This window comes from Mercurialis annua, linkage group LG7, assembly GCF_937616625.2.
Source record: "Mercurialis annua linkage group LG7, ddMerAnnu1.2, whole genome shotgun sequence".
Classification (NCBI taxonomy): Eukaryota; Viridiplantae; Streptophyta; class Magnoliopsida; order Malpighiales; family Euphorbiaceae; genus Mercurialis; species Mercurialis annua.
Window position 1 is genome coordinate 36,279,561 of NC_065576.1, and position 7,101 is coordinate 36,286,661.

At 32.8% G+C, this 7,101-nt stretch overlaps 1 long non-coding RNA gene across 4 annotated transcripts; it reads left to right on the forward strand.

Annotated features, from left to right (window-relative positions):
• Window positions 1–2,588: 2,588 nt before the first annotated feature.
• On the forward strand, window positions 2,589–6,127 carry LOC126655780 (uncharacterized). 4 transcript variants are annotated; one of them, XR_007633082.2, is made up of 4 exons: window positions 2,601–3,063; window positions 3,154–3,236; window positions 4,300–4,403; window positions 5,659–6,127. It is a non-coding gene; the product is annotated as an uncharacterized LOC126655780 (long non-coding RNA). The 4 variants fall into 4 exon arrangements; XR_007633080.2 differs by having other exon boundaries at window positions 2,604–3,063; window positions 4,319–4,403; XR_007633081.2 differs by lacking the exon at window positions 4,300–4,403 and having other exon boundaries at window positions 2,625–3,063.
• The last annotated feature ends 974 nt before the right edge of the window (window positions 6,128–7,101 follow it).

The window sequence follows — 7,101 nt, forward strand, 5'->3', positions numbered from 1 at the left end:
AAGGTATTCAAATTTATTATAAAACTATAATTGCAATCCAATGAAGTTTTAACATTTTTTAAAAATTCAATATTTTTGTGTTTGATATTATAAAGAAATATTCTCAAAATTTATCATAAAAGAAATTTTTTTTGTAAGTTACAACTTGATATCTCTTTGATTGTCAGAAACTTTTACGTTCTATTATTTTATTTTCACACTCTACTTTTTTAATCGACTATAACATGCTACAAATACAATTTCATAACTTCGTTAATTTTCTTCAAGAAAAAGAGATAAACGAAAGAGTTAGAGATTATATTAATTAGCCGTTGAATTTGTCGAAAACTTATCATAGATTACAATAATAGCTATTTGTTCATAACCAATCAATCCATTATAGAAAATGAATAGCTATTTTTATCACCAATCCATTATGGAGAATAAATAACTAAGTTTATCACTATTTATTCGCAGAGCACAAATGCTTGAAACGCAAGTTATAAATATCTCATCTTATGAGATTTCTATACAAATACATTTTAAATATTTAAAATAGGAAAATGAACATGATTAAATTGTTTTTGTTTATTTCAGCCATAGGGTTGAGTTTCTATGTTACACCAAGCAATTGCGCTGAACCATTTAGGGTTAATATCACCAATCAATTAACCGTTCCTAAGTCCTTATTTCTGCATTGCGCTTCAGGCGACAACAAACTTGGTAACCAAACATTAACACATGGACACAGCTATTCATTCCATTTCCATATGAATTTCTTTTCTACTACAAAGTTTTGGTGCTACATGGAACCCGATAAATATCATTATGCAAATTTTAATGTATTTTGGTATGATTCAAAAATACATGAGAGGTGCGATTCTTTTCAAAACTGTTATTGGACTGCTAGAGATGCTGGAGTTGATATAACAGATTTAAAAGGGAATTTTGTGCTACCTGGACCTAGGTGGGTACGAAAATAAAAAAAATTAAATAAATAATGTTTGTTTAATTTTTTTTTGAAGCATTTTATGCATGTTTGGTGGCTATATCGATCTCAATTTAATTACTAATTTATATTATTATTATTTTAAACACTGTAAAATCCAAATTAGCTACATATTTTGAGAATGGATTTCAACATTGAAGACCAGATCAAGACGTGTCATCGCCGAATATGGAGTTATACATATAAATATCCATTTATTTTTTGTAATAAAAAATTTCTTTATCCATACCTGATTAAGTATTAAATAATCTTATAATATTTTATTGTATTTAATTATAAGCAATCAAATAATTTTATTTTTAAATTTATTAAGAGGCAATGAGCATCGTTGCCCATGTTATTACTTAAATTTTTGTTCGATGCAAAATCAGCATAAATCCACGCCTACCTTCTATAATTGTTGTTGGGTATGGTTTTATAAAAGTTCATACATAAACAAAATAATATTTATATAATTTTTAAAATTATATCTAAATTAAAGTTTAGCGATTATTAAAATCATATTTTTTGATTAAGTGCCAGTCACAATCTAATATTTAATGCATACAATTATATGTATGCCTTTCAAGTTCATGTAAATGTTCCACAATTTACGTTTGAGAAAACAATACTAGGGTGCTTGATGGGAAATGGGTTTTTATGGGCGACTAATTAGAAAATGTGCTAACGCCCACTATTGAGATATAAAAACTTGTATGATAGAGTTGAGCTATACACTTATGCAAAGTACACGTAAGGAGACAAACCTAACATCTTATGAATAAAAATTTTATTAAGTCATAGAGTTGAACATCTTAATAACATAATTTTTGAAAACCTTTTGTGTTTGTAATCGTTAATCCGGCCTTGCGTCAACCCAAACAATAGGACAAAAGTAACACCAATGTAATTTTTGAAAAATAAAGATAATTTTTGAAGTCCTTGTAGAGGCTTCACATTGGTGTCACGAACCAAATTCAGAGATCGTGACCCGAGACTGGGTATGGAAGTGGTAGCTCTAAAACCCATAGCTAGCCTCACGGATAACCACACAATACAAATACTACTTCACAAAACCAATGTTCGGGGACAGCTGAGACTCCAACCTAAGTCTACCAGTTTAGATAGCAAAAATACTCGGCATAAACCTGTAATAACCTAAATTTTTGAGGTATTACGTGTAGTGCCACGAGGCATAATCGTAAAGATTAAGAACGATAATATCAGATTAGGATTGGATAATAAGGACTTAGACCGAAGCGGGTCTATTGGAATTATCGTAGAATAATAATTTAAATGGAAAATTATTATGCGAAAATTGGATTTAATCAAGACAAAAAGGGAATAAAATAAAATAATTTGAAAAGCCAGAGTTAATAATATTCACGTCAAGGTCCGTGAAATATTATTAATAAATGATCGTCAAGTTTCGTAAGTATACAAAATCGTTTTAGAAGAAAGTTTGACGATTAGTTAAGAATAAGGGTTAAAGTGCAAATTAGCCACTTTAAGGACTAAAGTGGACTTTTAACCACAAACTTCCGGAGGAAGTTGTGTTTTACTCTATTTTCTCAAGATAAGAAAATAATATCGGTAAAGTTGTTATTGATAGTTATTAAAATGAAAATTGGACGAAAAAGTGAGAAAAAGTGCAAGTTAGCTCAAAATGGAAATTTGAGCGTTTTTGGCCAAAATTGCCAAAATAAATTGTTGGAGGGTGATATTATAAGGTATGATACTATTGTTATTTATTTGGGAAATAAATAATACGGAATTTATCGAGAATCGAATGATTAAAGGATTAGTGGACTAAATTGGACGAAATAAAAGTTATAAAGTGAAAGTTGAGGAGGTGACAAACTCAAGGACTAAAGGAGACTTTTGCCTCACCTATTTAAGACACTTGCATATGAGTTTAAACTCAGCAAGCATATCATTTTCAGCTCCTAAAATTCGTCCTTCACCCTTTCTCCATGGAAGAACATCAAGCAAATTTCAAATGGTCATAACTCACTCAATTTTGATCCGAATTGAGCGATTCTTGTGGCCACGGAACGAGGGAAGGATCCTCTACTGATATATAGTATCAATTTAAGGTAATAAGTTCATTATATAATTAGGGTTTCAGAGTTTTTATTTCGGTTTTGGTTGAGGAATTGAGGTTTTATGGTGTTTGATGTTCATAGGTTATTGAAAGCTTGAAGGGAGTATTTTGATGGTTGTTCATGGAGGAATTCATTCAACCAAAGGGTTATCCCATCAAGAAAAGGTATAAATTCAGAATTTTGGACTTTTGGTAATGAATTGATTGAATTGAGTGGAGTATTGGTTAAGTTTGAAGTTGGATTTTCTGGTTTGGTGTTGAATTGATGCTGTCTACAACTAGAATTTTTCGAAATACTTAGAAATGTTTGTTTGAGCTGGAATTGTTATATGTTCTGAGTATATGAGTTAAGTTGGTGTATAAAAAATTTCAGAATTTTTCATGTTTCTGATATTGAGATAAAAATTAAATAGCACCTAGTGCTCTGTTTGCAAATTGTGTAAGGCTGCTGCTGTAAGTTAATTATTTGAGGACCTTAAACACATTAGTTTGGCCTAATTTTTGGTATACACTTAGAAATATATGCTATATAAGTGCCATAAAATTTTCAGAGAAAAATATGGCTATTTGATAGGTTAATTGAATAAATCTTTGGTTGTAGTCGGTGTAGGCAGCCGTGCTATGCACAAAGATGGTTATGCGGATATGTGTATTATCATAGAAAAGTGGGAAGAAATGGTTTGAAATGAATTGAGTAAGTTGTTAAGAGATGGCTTAATCGAGGTGTCTGAATTATGTTGAGGTTATAATTCGGTATCAATAGTTAATCTTGTTGCGTAATAAGTTCTAAATTGAATTGACGTTTTGCATAAAATGTCTTGCAAACAGCGATATTGCAAGGGCAATATCTCGGGCTGTATGAGTCCAAATTAAGTTCCGTTTATTGGTACGGAAATTTAAGGATGTTAACTATAATTGTCTAAGTTTGAGTTTTTGTTGAATCGGACTCTAGGATGTTCATTTTGGACAGAACAAATTATTGTGCAGTCTGCCCTGCACTTGTAAACAGCTCCCAGGAAATAACTTATGAGCTAGTTTTCGACACTTTCGGGTGCGTTTCATGGTCCGAGACCTAAACGAAAGTTGAAGGCGACATTCTAAACTTTAAGAATGTCAATTTTGTTTTGGGGTCGGACTATTTTTAGATAAGAGTTTTGTTAGCCGAAGTAGACTAGAAAATTAGCTTTTTGATAAATTAATTATACTTAGAAATTTTATTAATTCGTAGCGTTATCGAAATTGCGTAGACTCGAAGAAGCGACTATCGATAAGGCTCGAGGCGAATGGATCGAGATATCGTCGTGCTTATTTAAAGAATTTGGATAGCAAGTGGTGAGTACACTTTAAATTACTCGCTAATATTCATAAAGCTACGTATTTTAATACGAAAAGCTATATGAATATTTATATATCTGAAACGTTTGTTTTTAAATTGTATGCGTATGTATGTTTTGAAAATGATGTTTTATCGTAATGTATTAATTTGATAATAACATAAATGTTAAGGTACCGGGGATGGGTAAAGTAAAATAACGTAAATTGAACCAAATACAAATAAGAAAAGTACAGTACATTCCTATATGTACTAAAAAATCGAATATCGAATAATATACAAGTATCAGATCAAATATGAATAAAGAAATATAGTACATTCCGATATGTACTATCAAACATAATAAATACCCATACGTGCGTGTGTTATAGATGTATGCTTGTAGATTGTAATGTGCATGCCATGGTCCATAAAGGATCAATATAACAAAACGAAAAATACAAAAACGTGAAATGAGAATTGTACTACGGTACACAAAATAATAAGAACTGAGATACAAGGTTGAATTCGGTAGAATTATCCCGGGACCTGTATCTCATCCATTCTCGATGATAATCCTCGGAACTCATACGAAATAAAAAGTAAGTGTGATACATCGAGAATCAATACGAAACAAGATCGAGACACTATGTGAACAAACACTCCTATTAAATGTCAATAGGAATCATATGAATCGACAATTAAGTTCAAAAGACCTGCAGGGTGCAGAGTCCGAATGTAGACACGAAGGTAACTCGGTTGAACTATCTCGGGACCCGTGTCTAAGGAGTAACTCGGTTGAATTATCTCGGGACTCCTATCGATCGTTTGGGATTGAGAAATGGTACAAGTAACTCGGTTGAATTATCTCGGGACTGTACCATATGGTTGAAGGTAACTCGGTTGAACTATCTCGGGACCCAACCATAAGGATCAAGTCACAAGAGACTTGCCAATGATTTAATTCGACTTAGAATCATGATGATATAAACTAAGATTAAGATTCTGTTGAAAACTAATGCAACAAAACGAGAAAGAAAAATATCAACACCATAACAAGAAATCGAAGATGCCAAATACGTATAAACTATAAGTTTATGAAATAAACAAAGATTTATGAAGGAAAGTAAATAAAGTATGCAATATGATTTCAAAAGAGTATTTTCTATATATAAAATGGGTTTTCAAATGTTTTAACCCTTTATATGATATTGCGTGTAATTTGGTGAACTCACTCAGTTTTATACTGACCCCGTTGCTCCTCCCATTTTTCAGGGATGGTATGATATGATTTGAAGAGTTAAGCTTCCGAAGTTTTAATTCTCGGAAGTCATTTGTATAAGAAGAAAAAGAAGGTTTTCATTCTAGCGGTCCGCAGTAGTCTAGATATTTTAACTAGAATTTTGTATAACGCGTTTTTAACTCTGATATTATTTGTAAATGGGGTCACATGTATTTTAATATATGAAATATGTTTTGATTTGCGAAAAAAAATTTACACAGGTTTTTAGGCTTGCTACGGGATTTGGAGCTACCACTCCCATTCCCTAGCGCCGGTCGCGGCTCATAAATTTGGGTCGTGACAAAGTTGGTATCAGAGCAATGGTTTAGAATTCCTAGGCCATTGTTCTTTTATGATTGAAGTATAGGAAAGTGTCGATCAATATATAGGAACTACTGCGGATTATAGGGATTTCCAGTCATGTCTTTTGAACGTTATCAATGTTTTCATCGATTTTTCAAACGTTTTACAAAGACGTCCCCTCCTATACGTGCTATTAGGAGTCGAGTTAGGAGTGTGCATGAGCACAAATTGTGTTTTGTGTTTACTCGAGTAAGCAATACGCTTTCGAGTATCTATAGTCTGCGAAGAGTTATATACTCTCGAGACTCATATGATAAAAGAATATCGTTATGGACTATGATTGAATTAATTGATTTAATAGTATATGATTGATGAGATATGTGATGCGTTACTAAACACGATCACTCAGGAGAGTGATATGCTCACAGGTATGTACGCCTGTGATAATGTATGCGATACGTGACATGTGTGTATATGAATGGTTATTATGGATAGAACTTGCGCTTATTGATTGGATGCTGTTTAATTTTGCTAAGTCTATAGTGAGTGGAATGCTCGCAAGACTTAAAGTACGCGACGCCACCGAGGAAAATCTAGGAAGCACTGATTTTCTTTGGACTCAGTCAATATATATGCTTATAGCCACGATAGTGACGCGCGTAGAACATAGATATCATGATTATATGTTTTGATGTTTTGCTAAGTCTACAATGAGTAAGAACACTCAGAAGACTTGCAATACGAGATGTAATCGTAGAAAACCTAGAGGAAGGAGGTATCCCTAAGGATCCAACTTACGCGGATGACTGTTATTTGTGATGACTAGTATGTGCTATATTTTAAGGAATTCATCGTGATTCCTTTATATATATCCGCCATACTATGAACAAAGAATTGCTCGAGCACGTGTTGTTGCACAGTAAGTGCACGAGGCCCAAGGAGAAGCCAGAAGTAATGAAGGTCAATGTAACCTAATCCATTCGGCCGATAGAGGCCAGGGACGAGGCAAAGATCAAGAAGAACCTGGTATAGACATAGTGGAAATATATGGGCACCAGGAGTGCCGCAGCAACCCAATGTCAATATTAATCAGTTAACAGCAGAAATAACTGATATAAGGAATTGTATGCCAA